The sequence below is a fragment of the Alligator mississippiensis genome, chromosome 5 (assembly GCF_030867095.1).
Source record: "Alligator mississippiensis isolate rAllMis1 chromosome 5, rAllMis1, whole genome shotgun sequence".
NCBI lineage: Eukaryota > Metazoa > Chordata > Crocodylia > Alligatoridae > Alligator > Alligator mississippiensis.
The window spans coordinates 49,222,414-49,240,879 of NC_081828.1; the positions used below are offsets into that span (position 1 = coordinate 49,222,414).

Below are 18,466 nucleotides of genomic sequence, written 5' to 3' on the forward strand. Positions count from 1 at the left end.
TGCTAGCCTGGCAGCAGGACTGGGTTACAAGCTGGTGGTGAGCGCAGGGGGGGGGGGGGGGGGGCGGGGGGGGGGGGGCGGGGGGGAAAAAAAAAAAAAGCAGTCCCTCCCTGCTCCATGGCCGGTACCCTGTGCTGCAGCTGCTCGCAGCCAGCCTGGAGCTGCCTGTGCCTGCTCTGGACAGCCCTGTGTGGGCTGCGAGTGCCAGCAGCGTGGGGTGCTGTCCACGGCGTGGGCAAGGGGACGCTTTTCTCCATGCAGGGAAGGAGCCCAGGAAAAGCTGAGTGCGGGAGGGGAAGTGGCCCCTCCCCCACCCCATGGCCAGTGCCCCACACTGCAGGCGCTCGCAGCCCGCATGGGGCTGTCTGGAGTGGGCACAGGCAGCCCCACGCGGGCTGCAAGCAGCTGCAGCATGGGGGCACTGGGCGTGGGCAGGGAGAGGCCACTTGCCCCTCCTCCCCCATGCTCCTTCTTTGCCCAGGGTCCCCCCACTTACCTGAGCTTCCCGTGCTGGGGCAGCCACATACTCCCAGCCCAGAAACTGCGGCTAGGGCTTCTGGCTGGGGGGTGGGACTGGGCATGCCCCGCTGTTGCTGGAGCCCACCAGGCTTCCCCTGGGTCCTACTGCCCTTGGTCATTTTTGACAGGAACCCAGGGGAGAGAAATATTAATTTTCTACATTTTTTTAGGGACCCCACAGGCCAGATAGAAGGGCCTCGCAGGCCAGATGTGGCCTGCGGGCCATATTTATCCACCCCAGTCTAGCCCATGGCAGCAGAGTGCTGAGCCAAGCTGCCTCTAGCTTCAGTTTCATGTGCATCAACCTCAGAAATGAGATGGCAAGGAGGACCTAACACAGGGGTGGGCAAAATATGGTTGTGGGCTGCCTGCCAGGCCATTCTATCTGGCCTGTGGGGCCCACCCCAAAACACAATTATTACCAGCCCGCAACTGCCTCTTTAAAAGCTGGCAGGAGGTGCAGGCTTTCAGAGGTTGTGCACCATCCGATCAGGCTGGCTCTGTGCTTCCACCTCCATGGGACTCCTGGCACTCCAGTTGGGAGTCTCACATGAAGTGACAGAACCAGCCTGGTGCGATGGCCTGTAGTTCCCTCTGCATCCCGACTCATCAGCTGGGAGCCACGGGGAGCCACACACAATTGGGATGAGTGAGCTCGATGTCACCTTGTGCGACTCCCGACACTCCTTCCAGGAGCTGCGCACCATCGGGCCAGGCCAGGCCTGGCTGACTCCATGTCAGCAGGTGGGGCACCCAGCACTACAGCCTTCGGGCTGGGCCGGGCTGGACCAGAAGCCCCATGTGTTGGCATGGAGTTAGCCTGTCTTGGGTTGAAGACGCATGCCAGTGGGCCGGGCTGGCTCTGTGCCTCCATGTGCAGCTCCTGGGACTCAGATGGAGCTGCACACCGCCAATGGGCTCTGCCAGCTGTGGGCCATGAGCACCCTAAGAGTCCACCGCCTGCTGCTGGCAGTGGCTGTGCACCATGGAGGGGTATGTGACAGGGGTGCACACCCTCTCAAGTCCCCCACACCCAGCCACACCCTCCCACAACCCTCCATGCAACTTTACAACCCCTCCACATGTACCCACCAACAAATCCTACCCCTACCCCCCAATCACACCTAACACCCCCCCCCAAATATACAAGAGTAAGGTTATTGTGAGCTATTATGCAATTCCCTCTATATTTACACTATGCAAAAACATGTAAATCAGGACAACAATAGTTTCATAGTTTTTAGGGTTGGAAGGGACCTGAATAGATCAAGTCCAACCCCAACCAGATATCTATCCAACCTCCTTTTGAAGGTTTTTAAATATGAAAAAATATGTTTGAAATAAAATTAAAATATACTAAAAATCAAACATCTACTATAATATACGATTTGTTTCTTTTCTGATTCCAAGATGTCACCCGCTTCCCCCCACAAAGGAATGCTCCCGGTGGGCATGGGGAGGGACTTCTGGTGGCAAAAGTCAGGGGTGGGACTTCCAGTCCCAAGGTGGCAAGGCACCTGTCAAGGGGTTGGGCTATCCTTGAAGCCCTTGACAGCACACCAAGTCATTAAGCTGCCCTCCAGCTGACATGATTGTCCACACCTGGTCTAGTGGGTGCCCTGAGCTGCTGTTCTCAAGTGTGCTGGAAACCCAGGTCTTGAGCAGGATGGCACGTGTGCCCCAAAACTGTTTTCACCACTTCATTTCCAGGGTCAACATATCCAGAGAGGAGGTGGATGAGCAGTGCTTATTCCCTTGGCATCATGACTTAACACACTATTACTAGGGCTGTGCGAAGCTTTGGGTGTTGATTCAATTCGGAGATTTGGCCTGATTCGGTGGCCGAATCTCCAAATCCGAATCAAATCAGGAGACCAATTAAAAGGTCTGAATTGATTCAAAGCTCTCTGAATTGATTTGGAAAAGATTCAGAGAGCTTCGGTGATTTGGGCAGTCCCTGCTTGCTGCAGCAGGGAGCTGGGCCCGGACTCCATTGCTGGTAAATAGGGGGTGGAAGGGGGGTGGACCCCTGCCAGGCCCCAACCCCTGCCTGCTCCACCAGCCCCCCTGAGCACCCCCTGAACCCCCATGGCTGCCCCACCTGCACCAGCTCCCGGCTCTTAAAAAAAAAAAAAAAAAAGCCTCCACTCATCGGCTCTGCCACAAGCGCTCCCCATGGCTGGCCCTAACCCTAACCTAGCTCCTGGTCCTTAGGGAAAAAAAGCTCCGAGACTCACCAGCTGCTGCAGTGACGCTGGGGCTTGGGGCAGAGCCCTCCCCCCCCCACCCCCAACAGCATGGGGAAGTGTGAGGCAGCAGGCAATCGCCCCCCCCCCCCCCCAGCAAGGCAGCCATGGGGGTGGGGGCAGGAGAGCAGGCAAGGGTTGGGGGCTTGTGGCAGAGCCCCCCATGCAGCATGGGGCAGCAGGGATCACCCCCTGTCTGGCAGCAGCCATTGAGTCTGGGCTTTTTTTTTTTTTTTTTTTTTAAAGAGCTGGGAGAGCATATGGGGCAACCATTTTGAGTGAGCGGGGGATGGGACCAATTCAGAGATTCGGCCAAATCGCCAACTGAGAACTGGCCAAATTGATTCGGGACAGTGATTCAAATCAAATCACTGTCCCCCGAATCAGCCAAATCCGAATCCGAAACACATACTAGCCACTTCGCACAGGGCTAACTATTACCCCTGTAAAGACATACCCCATGAATGCTGCTCTGAAAGGTCCCCTGATTTCTGGCTATGCATATTGGTTTACATCCATGTGATCAGAAAACAGTACCTGTGTGACTTCTATAAATGACTAACTCGGCATCTGGTTTTGCTTCAGTTCTACCTTGCCTCCCTCGCATATCAGGCAACACCCCCCCCCCCCCACAAAATGTCTGGCTAAAGCACTGGTGCATAAAGGGTCCAAAATAATTACATGACTCTATTGAGGTTTTTATATCAACCTTCTTATCCCAATCTCTAAGAGTTTCCCAGTTCTGCATTATTTGATGCAACTAATACCTACCACACGTGGTTTAGCTTCCCGTTCTTCCATGGCAGCAGTACTTAGGGAGATCTTGAAGCATGGATGTTTTGGCACAGGTGCCCTGGGTTTACCCCACAACCCTTGCTCTTTGCATACTTATGAACAAAAGCTTCCTTATTCCAGTTCCCATCTTGCACCCTTGTTCAAATCCTGCTACCTCCCTAAACTTGTGCTCAACTCCTCATGCCCATCCTAAGCCCTGCTGTTCACTTTCTTGGCCCTTCTGCTTCTCTATTCACCAGACTCAGTCCTACTTTCTCTGTGACTCTGTAACTTTAAGCTTCCTACTGCTCATTCATTAACCTTATTCACCAGAGGCATGTGTAGATGGAAAATAGCAAGTTATATACTTTGTTGGGTCAAGTGTACACTAAGAGCCAGGGAGACAGCCTGGCAACATTGGAAATAGCTGATGAAACCAAACATTTCCACTGGCTGCTCTTCACATAACTCAAGTTATGCAAAACAAGGGAAATAACAACATATGTTTACATTTCAAAATTCCAGGAGTGGCTTACATCCAAGATTTTCTGAGTCCATATGAAAATTTCAGAGTTTGTGGGAACTGTGGTTATTTAATTGAGGAAAACCAAAAGAAACAGGAGAGAAACAGCAACATTTTAAAATCTTTTCTTTGCAAAACTAAGTACATTTTCCAAGAAAATTGTTACGTAGAAAATCCAACTGACCTCTGAAGAGTTACTGAATCAAATCCAGACACTGAAGTCAATCAAAAAATATGAAAGAGGATGTTTTCCCCCCTATTTTCAGCTCAAATTTGAACGTCACTTTACTAATAAAGTCTTGGATACCTCCACAATAGCACATGGAAAGTCATTTGTGGCCCAATGGGAATTTTTATAGGCGTCTGCTAAAAAACTTCAAAATAAAGGACAGTGAAGTCTACATGCTACAGCTGCCTGGAGTTTGTACTTATGCCATTAAACACTGACTGCCCATCATCTATTAAACAAAACAAAGAAGAAAAATTAAACAAGATCCCGACCCCACATAAATTGGTTGAGGTCTGGAACATTAAGGGCTGTCAGTACTGAGGTGCTCTGGCAAAGAGGCAGGGAAAGAAAGGCAAATACTGGTAAAGAAAATTATGCTGTAGGTGAAATGCTGATATCTGGCATAACTGCAAGGGAAGCTTGACAACTTTTGGCATTACCACAAATGGCTAACGTCACAAATTTCACGTGCAATGAAATGCACTTCCCTTTTACATGTACATAGAAAGCAACCATTCACTAGGAATCATTAAATCAAGGAATACCTTCTTTATACTCATGCATATGGCTACCATATTACCCTTCAAACTAGTCAAAACCCACTTCTCATAGCCACAGTGACCAGACATCAGCCAATTCATGATGAATGTAAAAGCATATCATCCAGGAAGAGCACGCAGCAACTGCTGCAGTGTCCTTAGCCTGACGAAGGGTTTTTGAACCCGAAAGCTTGCTTAATAACTATTCTCCAACCATTTGGGTTGGTCTAATAAAAGATATCAAATTCACCCAAGGAACCTTGAAAGCATATCTGACAACTTATAATAATGAAATACTGCAAATGTACATTAAAGCTGTTTATTTTCCTTTATGCCTCCTCCACCATTCTTTTTTCCTTTTTACAACAGATTCTTCAGGACAGGAACTCTTTCAGTATCAGTTTGCACAACACTTAGCAACTTGGAGACCTCATTCTGGCTGAAGGCTACTGCTGCTACTGAGAATAAGCAACAATACTTCAAGAATATTTAGAGCAAGATATGTTGATATGTAGGCTTTTTCCATTCATGTGCACCATGCCTTACTTACTGACCAGAATAAGCCAGTTCACTAAGCCTAACAAGCTCCTTAAAAAAAGGAGCAGCATTTTTGTACAACACTATTACTGGGAGTATAGTCTCGTCTAAAAATGGGCCTGGGTTCTAAAGGCCATTTATACGCGACTCCTACAACTGCAGGAGGAAGCTTGGTCAGTGCCATTCCCTGCACCTCTGTTCCACTGCAGATAACTTGTAACAATACTTGTAGAGAGAGCTTCAGGAGTGGAGTGCAGCTCTACATAACAGGTATGCAAATGTGTGGAGGGGAACGATCAGGTTTAGCTAGCTGTCCTAAACCAGACAGAAACCTCCACTTTACTCTAGGAAGACTGCAATTGCAGACAAATATATTTTATTTGTCCACAGGGTTGGTCCCTGCAGCTTCCAGTTCTGGTAAGTTTCATTATTAAAAGGCTTTTTGTTACATGATCATTTTTATCACAGACTTCTGACTGCAACAAATCCTAAATTATACATAATTTAACACATGGAAATAAGCTGAAGAAAAAAGGATTCAGATACAGTAATAGAAAATATCATTAAGCAGGCAAGTTTAATGCAGAAGGTCAAAACCATTATAGCCACTGTTGAAAAGACAGACTGTAAAGAACACGTAGAGTGAAGGATGAACACGCTATAGACCTACATAATGGCATTACACATGGAACTCATATCTCCTTTACTAGTCCTACTCTTAAAATTAGTTTTAAAGTTTACTTCTGCTAGCTTGATTGAAAATGCACTACTCATCAGGCCCAAAGATTTGCTGGCTGGGGCTATTTCTTGAAGCCATGTAGAACAGCAAGCAATTTACTGCCAGCCTCCTTACAACAAAACCATTGAATATTCACTATTTTTCTTAAAAGAGTACACATGCGACGTGAGTTCTAGCAGCTCCTAATATTATTGGTCCATGGATGACCTTCATAGAAAACTATTGGGAAAGAAACTAGTGTGGCATCAAGCTCATACACTACAGTTTGGGAATCTTCACTGGAATAATTCTGTAAACTACAAAGGGTGGTACTTGAGCATGCTGAGTATTTCATATGAATATTTTCAGAAACTTTGGAAGCAAGGGGTTATAGTAAATAGATTGCATCTGAAAAATATGTTTTTATAAGCAAACTTCACTGTGCATGAAAAGTTGAGGGAAAAATCATGCTAGCTAAGGGAAATTAATGCTTTTATACAGTAAGTCTATTCTTTGATTCTGTCCTGCACCACACTCTAGTAGAGCAGCCTTGGAGTCCTCCCAGAGACCATCTATTAAATATGATTGCCTGTTCTCATTTGCTAATTCTTCCTAGCCAGGATTTGAACCCGTCCCAAACATGAAAATAAATGCATTAATACACTTGATTTCCAATTCCATCTAAGTCACAAAAATAGTTGTGACCCAATGGCGATAGATTTTTCAGCTGCCAGCAGTCTTTATAGGCAAAGCGAGCCCTGTTTTGTGTGCATCAAAATAATTTCTTCCTGCCTGATAACCTGTACCATGCCACATCTTACCATGTCCCAAAATGCAATTATTTTTGCCAAATAGAAGATACATTGGTTTTTAAACGCACACAGAATATAATAAACCCCAAAAGCCTACTTATAGTACTATTTCAAACATACTGTAAAGGTAGAAACATAGAAGCTTGTAGAAATTGATAATCTCTTAGAATAGTAGGACCAAAAAAGGAAATGCACATCACTGTTAACATCGCTGTTTGAAGACAATTCGATCTTTTTTTGTCCTGTATTAAGTCTCAACACTGATTAATCTCTATTGAAAGCAAAAAATAGGAAATCTAGGTCTCAACAGTTGGGATGATGTTATCTTTAAGCCTAATACACAGGACAAGTGAAGAAGCCTTTCCCTTATAGTGGATACAGTTGAAGCTATTTTTGCAGTCGATATAAAAAAAATATCATTTCCAGATATCTGAAATTGAAATTACTTTAATACGATATCATTCTGAAAGTATTTGGAGATTAATAAAAAAAAATAAACCAAAAAGGAGTCCAACAATAAGAAAAATGCATTGGGCTAACATAGATTCTAAAAGCAAAAAGCAATCTTAAAAATATTCAACTGAATAAGGAGAAAAATAATCTACCGTTTGTGCCTCAATGATACAAGTGAACAGAAACTGTGTTGAGACACAGTACGTCTGATTTTATATCCTTCAGCTGCATTAATATTAGAAAAGCAAACTTGAAGAAGCTGTGGGTTGGGGGTAGAGGGTGAAAGAAGAAGAAGCCCTCCTGTATTTGATTATTTGTCTAATCTCTTTCATCCCCTTTGGACTAGTGCCCTTTAAATATTCCTACTATACAGCTGTTGCTGTTGATTTACTCCTCAATAGAAGTCATGGTGACTGAAGCTGAAGCGAATGGCAATTATCCATTGCTATCTTATCACTGCTGATTCCTCAGAACATTTCAAAACACATTAACAGAGATGGTAAGAAAGATGGGACAAAGCACAACAGGTGTAAAAGAAAAGGAACTGTGTGTTCTATCAGGACTGAATACTATTGATTTCAATTCATAATGAACTGATGTGTGTTTTTAAAATCAGCAATAGAAAAGATAAATAACTATTAATTGATATGATTAGGTAACAACTGTAGACCATGGCTTTCAATGTGGGCATGATTGACATGCATCTATATACCCCCGTATCATATGTCTAGCATACAGTATCATGGGTAGGGAGGAGCAAAAAAGGAGAAAATAACACAATCTATTAGCCTACTTCATTAACTTTTGTTTGCAAGTGCAAATTTAGATTCATTAAGTGGCACTCATTTATTGGTCTCCACCTCACTCAGTGTGCACTTCTCTATGCTACAAAAACCACTGCACAAAAGTGGTATGGTCTGCACTTACTTCCAAAACCTTCAGTTTCAAAGCTCTGTACTAAAATTAGTCTTCTCAGAACTCCTAGGACTGAGGTTATGGATGAAGAAACAGATGAGGCACAGATGAGGTGAGTCAGTTCAAGACCCCCCAGCAAGTTAGTGGCAACACTGGGATTTAAAAACACAAAACAGAAGTTCCAAGTCCCAGACTTATCTTCAGTACACTAAACTACACTGTTACTTGGGACCGACTATTTATTGGAACACTGGTATTATCAAATATTACTGGAATAATAGGGCTTATTGCAGGACAGGACTGTGATGTTTTGAGCAAGCTTGTGGACAGGATTTCAATTTTAGCACTGAAAAATGTGGTGAGAGGGGGAGTGTACAAGCTGTTCCAGCCCTCTGGCTAGACAGCAACAAAATGACCTCAAAAGGTGAGCTCCCCAGCTAGGGGGCGATAGGAAGCTGCTTCTTCACTCCCCACATGACCCCTATGGCTGATAGGCCGTCTTCAGCTGAGGGACACTCTCTGCCTCTTGCCCCTTGCACAGATCAGGGTCACCACACTCTGTGTAAGAGATGGGAGGTAGCAGCAGCTGGACCTGTTCAGGTCTGGGAGGGATCCAGCTGTTGCAGAATTCCCTCTGTACTGTGCTTGGGGGTGACCCAAAGCTGCACATGGGATAGGAGGCAGACACCATCTAAGTTGAAAACATCCCAGACCTGCAGGACAGGATTAGCTGCAGGAGAATGCCTCCAAATCCCATTTTGCCAAATCAAAGCGTCAGGACGGGGCATTCCTGTGTGGCTTGACCCATGGAGCTGCAGGGGTATGCACATCACACAGACCTAGAGTCACCTGCATCTGGTCAACGGCAGACAGAAGACTCCCACCACAGGGAGAAACAGTTATTCAAGCTGGTGTGGCAGAAGAAAAATCTTCCTCACTAAAGGGGCTCTCATTTTTTCATGGGAGAGCCAGTCCTCTTCTGCAAAAACATCTTGAATGGCTGTACACTCTTTTTGTGTACAGGAGAAAGGCTCTTCTGGCACAAATGCTACACCCATTCATAGCCTGTCTTGAGCTCAGGATTAAAATGGGAGACATACTGCTGGTTCAGCCAGTGCTATATTGTGAGAACTACATCTGTGAGAAAGCTTTTACAACACAGTTGATGAACTATGCCTCTTACCACCTAAAATTGCACATTCACCTGCAAATATAAAAAGCATAAAAAAGGAACATTTTAGTTGTTATAAATAAAAAAAGCATCAGCACAGCTATCTACATTAGTTGAATACTGGTTAACTGTACAATGCGAGTAAATCATGATGCATGAAAAAGGCTAATTGCTAAAGTATCCATGTTATGTGCACTGTTGTTTGTGTAACATTTTAGTCTTCCAACAACCTGTGTTAAATCAACTCTTCATAGGTCTTTCAATACAATGCATAATAAAGGTTTTACAATGTAAACTCAAATTTGAGTTAATAATTTTGTCATAAACAATTTTGTGCTAATGAAAATAGAAAGCAAAATGCAAAATAAGCCTAAACACAAAATTGCTGCTTTATTTCACTCTCAGCTCATTTCTTCCCTCCTTTTACCACTGCCTGCACAACTAGTTCTGGCTCTTGGTATGTTCAAGCCAATGAGTTCTGAAACAGTGCTTGGAAATGAAAGCACTAATCACTTCTAATTGCAATAAAGAATATTTTACTCTGAAGAGATGCAGTACTTTCCACAAGCATATGCTTTATAAACCAGAAAGTTTTTCCAATATGCAACAGACAGGAGAAGATCACAAACTCAGCCAGGGCAGACAACTGCACAAGTCTTTCATTAACAATGGGCAACATGGTCTCAGACAATCAAGCTGACAAGGCCAGACATGGGCGGGGAGGAAATCTATGCCAGATTCACACTTTGAGGTTTGGTTAAAATGCAAGGCTCTGCTAAATGGATGTTTGAGGAAGGGTGCAATCACTTCTTTCTTCCTCTGAATTTCATTTGTATGCTATCGGCAGATTGCAGGTAAAAGGAAATTTTATGGATCTGAACCAATCCTTCCCCACAGTACATAAAATACTACTTATCTTTCTTTCAGTATTTCTCATTACTATGAGTAAGTGGGAAACAATGTTGTCGTCTATTCTGCCAGCTCCCCAGACTGCATTACTTCAGACATATTGAAATGAGTTAAAAAACCTGAATATTCTGAATCTCTGGTAATGGGTTCACTCTATGTTTAGCAACCCAGAGCGTGAGTCAGGTTACTTGACTAGGATATACAGAAAAAGTAAAAGATTGAAGTAGCTTGAGCATTATTTTCTTTTTAGAATTATAGCGATTACTCAAATACTGAAAAAGCACAGCACAAGCCTGCTGCTTGATCCACTTATGTTATCTAAATGGTAACATTTAGGACAGTTTAAAAAAAAAAGAGGACCCACTATTTTATGAATTAATTTGGTTCGATTCAAACAGTTTAAAATAAACTTGGCTTCCAGCTGCATGATACTTTTAATTCATACCTTTATAAAACAGATATTAAAAACTGTTTTAATTTATTTCCACACTGATTTTTACTTTAGTTAAAAGGCTTAACCTGTTCAAATGCTTTCAATTAAGACACTATGCCTTTTCAAGGCCAGGGCCGTGGTTTATTGTGCATGGACAGTGCCTAGCAGGTTGTGAATGCTACTATCAAAAATAGTAATTAGGTCAAGGTAAGCATCAAGGAAAAGGCAGATCTTCCTCTAAAAAGTTAACCCTTAAACAGAAAAATGAACTGAATGCATTGTTTAATAAATCAGCTATGCTCAGGGTTTTATTGCTCAAGACTGGGCAACTCAACTGACCTAAAACTAATCTGAAGGTAACAGATTCTAGACCATTTTGATCTTTTTGTATCCATACCATGACAGGAGAGGGAACGTGCTGGTACCATGGGTTTCACAGTCTATACCAGGGTGATGGATTCAGAGAAGAAACCTACTGTATATAAACAAAAGTATTTGTACCTATAAAGCTAGATATGAGCATGCTTTTGCTCTGGCACTTCCCATTTCATCTAGAGGTTAAATGGCTTGATCAAATTTTAAAATGTTGTCTATTAGGAGAAAAAAAAAACAGTTCATAATTTCTTTGCCTCATTTACACAACATAAAATATTAAAATGACGTTAATGGTGAAGTCTAATTATGAGAGCTGATGCAATTCATGAACCGCTGTGCTTGTCAAATGTTTGTGGCCTTCTGTGATTTTTGACAGGTAAGTATACCCCATCTGAACAAGCACCCAACTGATAAGAATGTAACAGTCAATTCCATTTACTGCACCTATGCTTGCTGTAGCAGCAATACCACCTGTTACAAGAGAAATTAATTTGTAAAATGCAGTATTTAAACAAAAGTGACAGTAGTGCAACAACAGTGAGCTTTTCAAAACTCACTGATAGTAGAGCAGAATTAGATCCACAAAACTGGCTTCAATAGGAGCTAGGGTTGCCACACGTCCAGGTTTTCCCGAATATGTCCTCTTTTTGGACCCTCCAATCTCTGTTTGGGCGTTTTTTTTTAAATCTGAACCAATGTCCGGGATTTGCTCTACTCCGCTAGTGGGAGGGCAATTGGAGGCAGGACACACGCACACATGGTTGGCATGCAGCCAGGCAGGGTCATGGGAGCAGCCTCAGCAGCTGGATACAGGTACATCTGTGGGGGGCAGGGGTTGGAAGGCTGGGGTGTATGGAGAGCACTGGGGGAAGCACGGTGTCTGGGTGCTCAGGCTGTGGCAGGAAGGATGGGGGGGCAGGTACCTGCTTGTCCAGTAGAGAAAGGGAACAGGGGAGCCCTTTGAGGGAAGTGGGGAGCTTTGTGGCTGGGCCAGCAGCACTGGGGCTGGTGCCTGTGCTCGCAGAGCCAGGCTGGCCAGGAGACACTGCCCGCAGAAGTGGGGAGGGGAGGGTGTGGCCCATCCACCTGGTGTAGTGCGGGAGCCCCAGTCCAGGGTGGGAGGTGCCACAGGCGTCCCCTCTTTCCTCCTGCCTGCACTGGGGCCGGACTCGCTCTTCTGTTACCTGCACAAATCAGAGCCACTGTGCTGTGGCCCGGTCAGGATGGGGGCAGCTGGGGGCCCTGTCCTGCAGGGCTGGGGGAAGCAGGAGGCTGCAGGTCAGGAGTGAGGGGCACCAACATAGCCCAGGAAGTGCAAGGGACTGTGGGTTGGGATCGAGGGGCACCAGCATGGCCTGGGGGTGTGAGGGACTGTGGGTCAGGAGTGAGGTGTCCCCCCGACAGGTGTCCTCTTTTTTGTAACTGGAAATATGGTAAGCCTATGAACAGCTAGGTCAATAATTAATACTTCTGAAAAAATTACTGTAACCAAGTCTGACATTTTGTTAAAATTTTGCGAAGTACATTTCTTGACTGCAATCCATCAAAAAATCATTTCAAGTAAAAAGATAAATTGTCAAGATGTTAATTTTTTCATTTTCTTACAGATGGTGGCAACAGTTATATCAGTAAGGAATTATATTGATTTAAGTGGTTAAAAGGCCATTTAGATCTGTGTATTCCTGTAACATGACTGACACAAAGTTCTTGTAACTATTTAATTCACAGTTAAAATTACAGCAATTTAGCTCTCCTGTATCTACATGAACATGAACAGGTAATAGCTGCATCACTGGCACTTCCAGGGTGCTAACTCCCTTCCCCCTCTACTTTTACAGCAGTTTAAAGTTACACCTGCCGATAGCCAGTCTCTCTAAGCTGCATCTGCAAGAAATTGGTGCTCCAGGATCCTGTATAAATAGACTTAGGTCAAGATCAAAAAGACATGATTGGGAAAGAAGCTTAGAGGTCTGAATGACCTCTTCACCACCTAGTAACAGAAGATGTCAAACACCGGTATGTAACATTAATAATTAATGACATTTTAGACAAGGAAAATAAATGCATATGTATTGGTTAACTCAAGTTCTTGCAAAGAAGCCAAAGGCTTTATGCCTGTTATACTTCCAGGACATTCACTCCCCAATGTGTTCAGAATAAAGTTTAAAAATAGCCTCATTTAAACCCACCTGCAAAAAAACCCCACTCTTCCTGAACTTACTCCAGTCTTCCTTGACACTGTCATTTCATTCCAGGTCCCCTTACTGGTCTAACACCTGCCTCTTATTTTCAAACCAGTTTCTACTTATGCAGGGACAGTAGGCAGAATGTCCATACTGCCTGGCTGGCTCTTGCAGAGATCCACTGTTGTGGTAGAGAGAACTCCCTTTCACACCAGACACTCCAGCTCAGAGGTATAGGGAACAGAGATGATAATGATGTTGAAAAGGGAATCAACATTACAGAGGAGATGACATGACATGTACACAAAGAAAAAAAAAAAAAAAATCAGATCACTTGATTTATAAGAGGAAAACTTACAGAGAGGATGCAGACTGTAGGTGCTGTAGAGGAGCAAGAAAATATATTTTGTTACCTTCAAAAGATATCCGAGACAGGTTAACAAATGTCTGGGCTTCCTTGTTCCACAAAGGCATGAGCTAAGGGAAACCAGGGTACTTGGAAAAGGGAGTGCAGAATTATGTACATGTAAGATAAATACCCACACTTTTGGATATTTACCTGAAACCCAACCTAAAGATGCCCTGGTAATTAACATACTGATTAAATAATCTGAAGTTCTCTAGCTGATGCATTAACCCCTGAGAACAAGAGGCTTAGTAGAAATTATCTTGGGAGGTTGTGGAAAGGATAAAAATGATAATTGTATAAACATTTTGAAATTTAAAAAGCACTACGGAGCAGGGACTATGTCTAATTGTGCAGCGTTTGGCTAAAGTCTCTGGATGTTACTGAGGTATAAATATTTGATAATCATAAAATTGCTTGGGATACAGTTTATATGAAAGATTATCCAACTTATAAATTCTTGTATTATGTATTATAGCTTGTAACATTACAGCATAAAAGTAGAGTAAAGGACAATGCTTTAGTTTCATCTCTGAATTTTCTGGCTCTTGTGGTTAAATTGAAGACTGGATTTTATAATAGCTGAAGTACATTCTTTGTCTAATAAGGAACTGCTGATTTTCAAAGTACCAGAGTTTCAAAAGAAGAGACACCACCTCTGTCTGGTTCATATTAAATTTGAGATATTTCTGTTACCCCATTGACAGCATATACTGTAGTATCAGAATTTTTGTTAGGAAGTTTTCATATCTACAAACTGGGAGATAAAAGGAACACTCCCAGATCCTTGTTTATACTAGTAATAGACTATAATTCATTATAAGTGAAACTCCTCCAGTGGGATCAACTGTTGAAACTATAATGTCAACGGAATTCAAAGATTTCTACCAATATGTCATTCATTAATAGTTAGAAAGCAGATGAAAACTTGAAAAAAAATACTTCACAATTTTTTTATCGTAAAATAAAACAAATTAAATCAAAATTTTACAACAAAAGTAACATTTGCTGGTATTGGTAGAGCTGTACTGGTAATGAATTAGTGAACTGTGTGGCCCCATCACAGGGGCTTTCCCTCCCCCACCATGTGCTGTGTAGGCCCTGGCTATGGAAGCCTGGGGGTCTGTACCCCTGCCCCACCATCCCTATGGGCTGACGGATACAGGCAGGAAGCAGACTAAGGAGCAGAGGCAAGGTAGTCCCCTGCTCCACTGGAGCAGGCAGCATAGCCCAGGGGTGCAAAGCACCCTGGGATGTTAGGGGACTGTGAGTTAACTTGAACCAGGAAGGGATCTGGGACAGAAGTTCCATAAACCGGTTTGACTTAAATCAGCTAAGTCTAATACTACATCCAACCCGATCAATCTTAAACTGGTTTTGGTCATTTTGAAAGTGGTTTATGTGCACTGAACTTCTGTTCTGATACAGGTTTAAACCAGCTTCCGATCACTTAAACTGCTTTATGAGCAACTTCTGTCCCTAGCCTTAGTGATCAAGCAGAACCTTTACCAGTGCCCTTAATTATTTCTGAAGTGAAAGAAAAAGAGAGACACACAAAACTTGTGAATGCAGACCTGAAACTAAAGTTGAAAAATAACTCATGCCCTTGATAAGCCTGGGAAGATCAAATGCAAACTGGAAAGAGTCTGGAGTGCTGCAGTGTTGGGGGTAGGAAAGATCAGAATGCTAATGAAAGCATCCCTGTCCTCACACTACTGATAAAAGGTATAACAAAAGGTATAACAATTAACATCTGTCCAGAAAAGGAAGGGCCACAATCAGGCGTGAATATATCACCTAACTTCAGCCCTGAAACAGAAAAATAAATGCTGTGGTACAGTTCCCACCCTGCCTCCCCCAAAATGATTTTGACACAAAGAAAAGGGTGATGTGAGGACACTCTTTTTATTCATAAAATAGTTAAAAGCTTGAGAAAGAGATAAAACAAACTGACACCATTCATCCTTGTGCACAGCCAGTAGTGGTAGTAAGAACTACTACTTGCTGTCACTACTGGTAGAAAGAACTATGTTAGTTCTGAGACCCATTCATGCCAGCAACTTCTGTGGTGAAAAACCTCAAAGAAGTCCTAGAACTGGGGAAAGACTGATCAATGGAAGCACGCACATGCAAACACACCCCAGATGTTAGACACAGACACACACATCTGATATGTTAGACACATCTGACATGTATCTATATATAAAGTCAGATTAAATATAAATTAAACACTTCCTGCTAAATCTTGTAAATTTGCATAATCACATTATCTAGAGGGTCTTGCACATTGATTGAAGTGTCAAAACACTGAAATTCCAAGATAGGGAGTGAAACACTAATAATAGAGTATGATAGTTTCATGTAAATCTCAAGAGTTGGACTCCTGTGGTGGTAATGATGAATAAAGTGCTGTTATAGTCAGCTGAGCATTTTCTTTGCTTAATTCTCTTTTATTCATGTAAAAATAGAATTGAAACATGAGCACCTAAAAGGAGATGTGCACTGCACATAGTTAACATGCATTATATACTAATGTACAAAGATATTTCACTGAGTTTCTCTGAAGGCAAGAAATTGCAATGCGAAAATTACTTCACATGCAAAATTACATGCTCAAGCAACACACCCATGTAAATGTTACACACTATTACATCTCCAATGTAAGAACATTAAAAGACCTAAGTCAAATCTCCAATCCCATCTGTGATGCTCTGGGTCTGATTTTAAAAGATTAGATTTAACATTTCCTGTTAAAAAAATGAGGTCAATATAGAACCCCTGCAAGTCTTAAGAAATAGGAAGAAAACAGAATGGAGTGAAATAAATTTCAGGGAAAATATTTTATTCAAAAGTACAAAGATATATTAGTAAAGGAATTTGCTTAGGTGAAAGTACTAGAAGTTGATAAGCTTTTACACAAAGCCAGAGCTATCTTAATGTGGTCAGAGAGAACAGTGTGGAACAGAGAAGTTGGCAATCACCATCTAGAACAGTGGTAGGCAAACTATGGCCCACAGGCTGGATCCGGCCTGCCAAGCTGTTCTATTTGGCCTGCAGGCCTCTCCAAGAAATAAGTATTACTGGCCCATGACTGATCCTCCGAAAGTGAGCAGGAGATGGGCTTTCAGAGGCAGCGCAATATATGACCAAGCAGGCTCTGTGCCTCCACCTCCAAGAGGCTCACAGCACTCCAGCTGGGAGCCCCATGTGGAGGCACCAAGCAGAATGGCGCATGACTGGACAGCTGGGGAGTGAGGAGGGGAGTTCCTGCTTCCAGTGCTGGAAGCTCCACACAGAGGCACGGAGCTGGCTTGACCCAATGGGGTGCGGCTCACACCTGCAATGCCAAAAGCCTCACATGCTGGCAGAGAGCCAGCCTGGTCTTGTTCGAAGGCACGTGCCAGCGGACCAGGCCAACCTGGCTCCTTGCTGCCATGTGCAGCTCTTGGGACTCAGCCAGAGCCACGCGCCACCAGGGGCTCTGCCTGCTGTGGACCATGAACACTTTGAGGACTAGCTGCCTGCTGCAGCCACTGGTGGCAGGAGCCCCACCCCCAGCCATAAACACCCTCACCCCCCACTAAACCCCACACCCACCCACCCACAAGTCCCCCACACACACTGACCCTCACACCACACAACCCCAAGCCCCACCCCCCCACAAATCCCCCACACACATACCCCCCACTCACGATATACAAGAGTAAGACTTTATTTTGAGCTATTATGCAATAGCCTGTATATACACTAAGCAAAACATGCAAGTCAGGACAAAAATATTTTTGAAGTAAAATTAAAATAATTTTATAGTATGTTTGATTTTTTTGTGTATGATTTGCTTTTTTTTTCTGGTTCCAAGATGGCAATGCCCCCCCCCCCCCCCCCACGAGGACTTCCAGGGGCAAGGGGAGGGACTTCTAGGGGCAAAGTTCAGGAATTAGAGGTGGGACTGTGGTGGGCCAGGAGGGGGTGCTCCTGCACTGAGCCACCCTCCTCACTGAGCCCAACCACCTTCCAAGCTCCAAGTGCCTCCCTGGGGGTGCCTCACATCTGGCCGACCCCCTTCTTGGAGCACACCCACTAGCCTGGGGGTAACGCTGCCACCACCCATGGTGTGGACTGATCCTGGCTCTGTGCCCCCTGGGAAACACAGGCCAAATAGTGGTCTCCCTTAGTCAGCCAAACCAAGGGGATCCCCGAGGCATAATCTAGACCCACTCCCAATAAGTTTCCCACTCTGGGTACAAAGCATAACTTTATTGGTTACAAGGAGTAGGTTTGGAATAAGGTACAGGGTAGGAGCAATATCAGGGAATTCCCATGGAGGAAACAGGCGTGGCTGGGTAGCCTTTGATCACGCATCTGTGTTACTGCAAGCTATATATCTAGTTAGATCTCAGGTAGCTTACTCACAAGTATCATCCAGAGGCAGATGGAGATTCCCTCTGGAGGCAGGCAGTTCAATGATCATGAGTTTCAAGAGACAAAGCAAGTTTTAGATGGTCTAGCTCTTTTCTGAGTTTTCATCATGGCAACTGCTCCTCCCCCTGGGCAGTCTTTAACTTATATAGACCTTATGATCTCATTTACCTGGTCCAATGGAGACCAGCACCTGTTGGCTGCCAGCCAGCCACTTTTAAATACATCAAATTGGATGCTGGGTAGACTAGCAGTGTCTCTAGCCTCTTCCCAGTCAGGTTGGCATTGCTCAGAACAACAGGGAG

At 43.9% G+C, this 18,466-nt stretch overlaps 1 protein-coding gene and 1 non-coding gene across 5 annotated transcripts in view; both read right to left on the minus strand.

The window, feature by feature from the left end:
- COP1 (COP1 E3 ubiquitin ligase) overlaps positions 1-18,466 on the minus strand; it is a 211,830-nt gene that overhangs the window by 23,229 nt on the left and 170,135 nt on the right. The window lies entirely within an intron of this gene.
- LOC132251061 (small Cajal body-specific RNA 3) lies at positions 5,645-5,780 on the minus strand. The gene has a single exon (XR_009462866.1). It is a non-coding gene; the product is annotated as a small Cajal body-specific RNA 3 (non-coding RNA).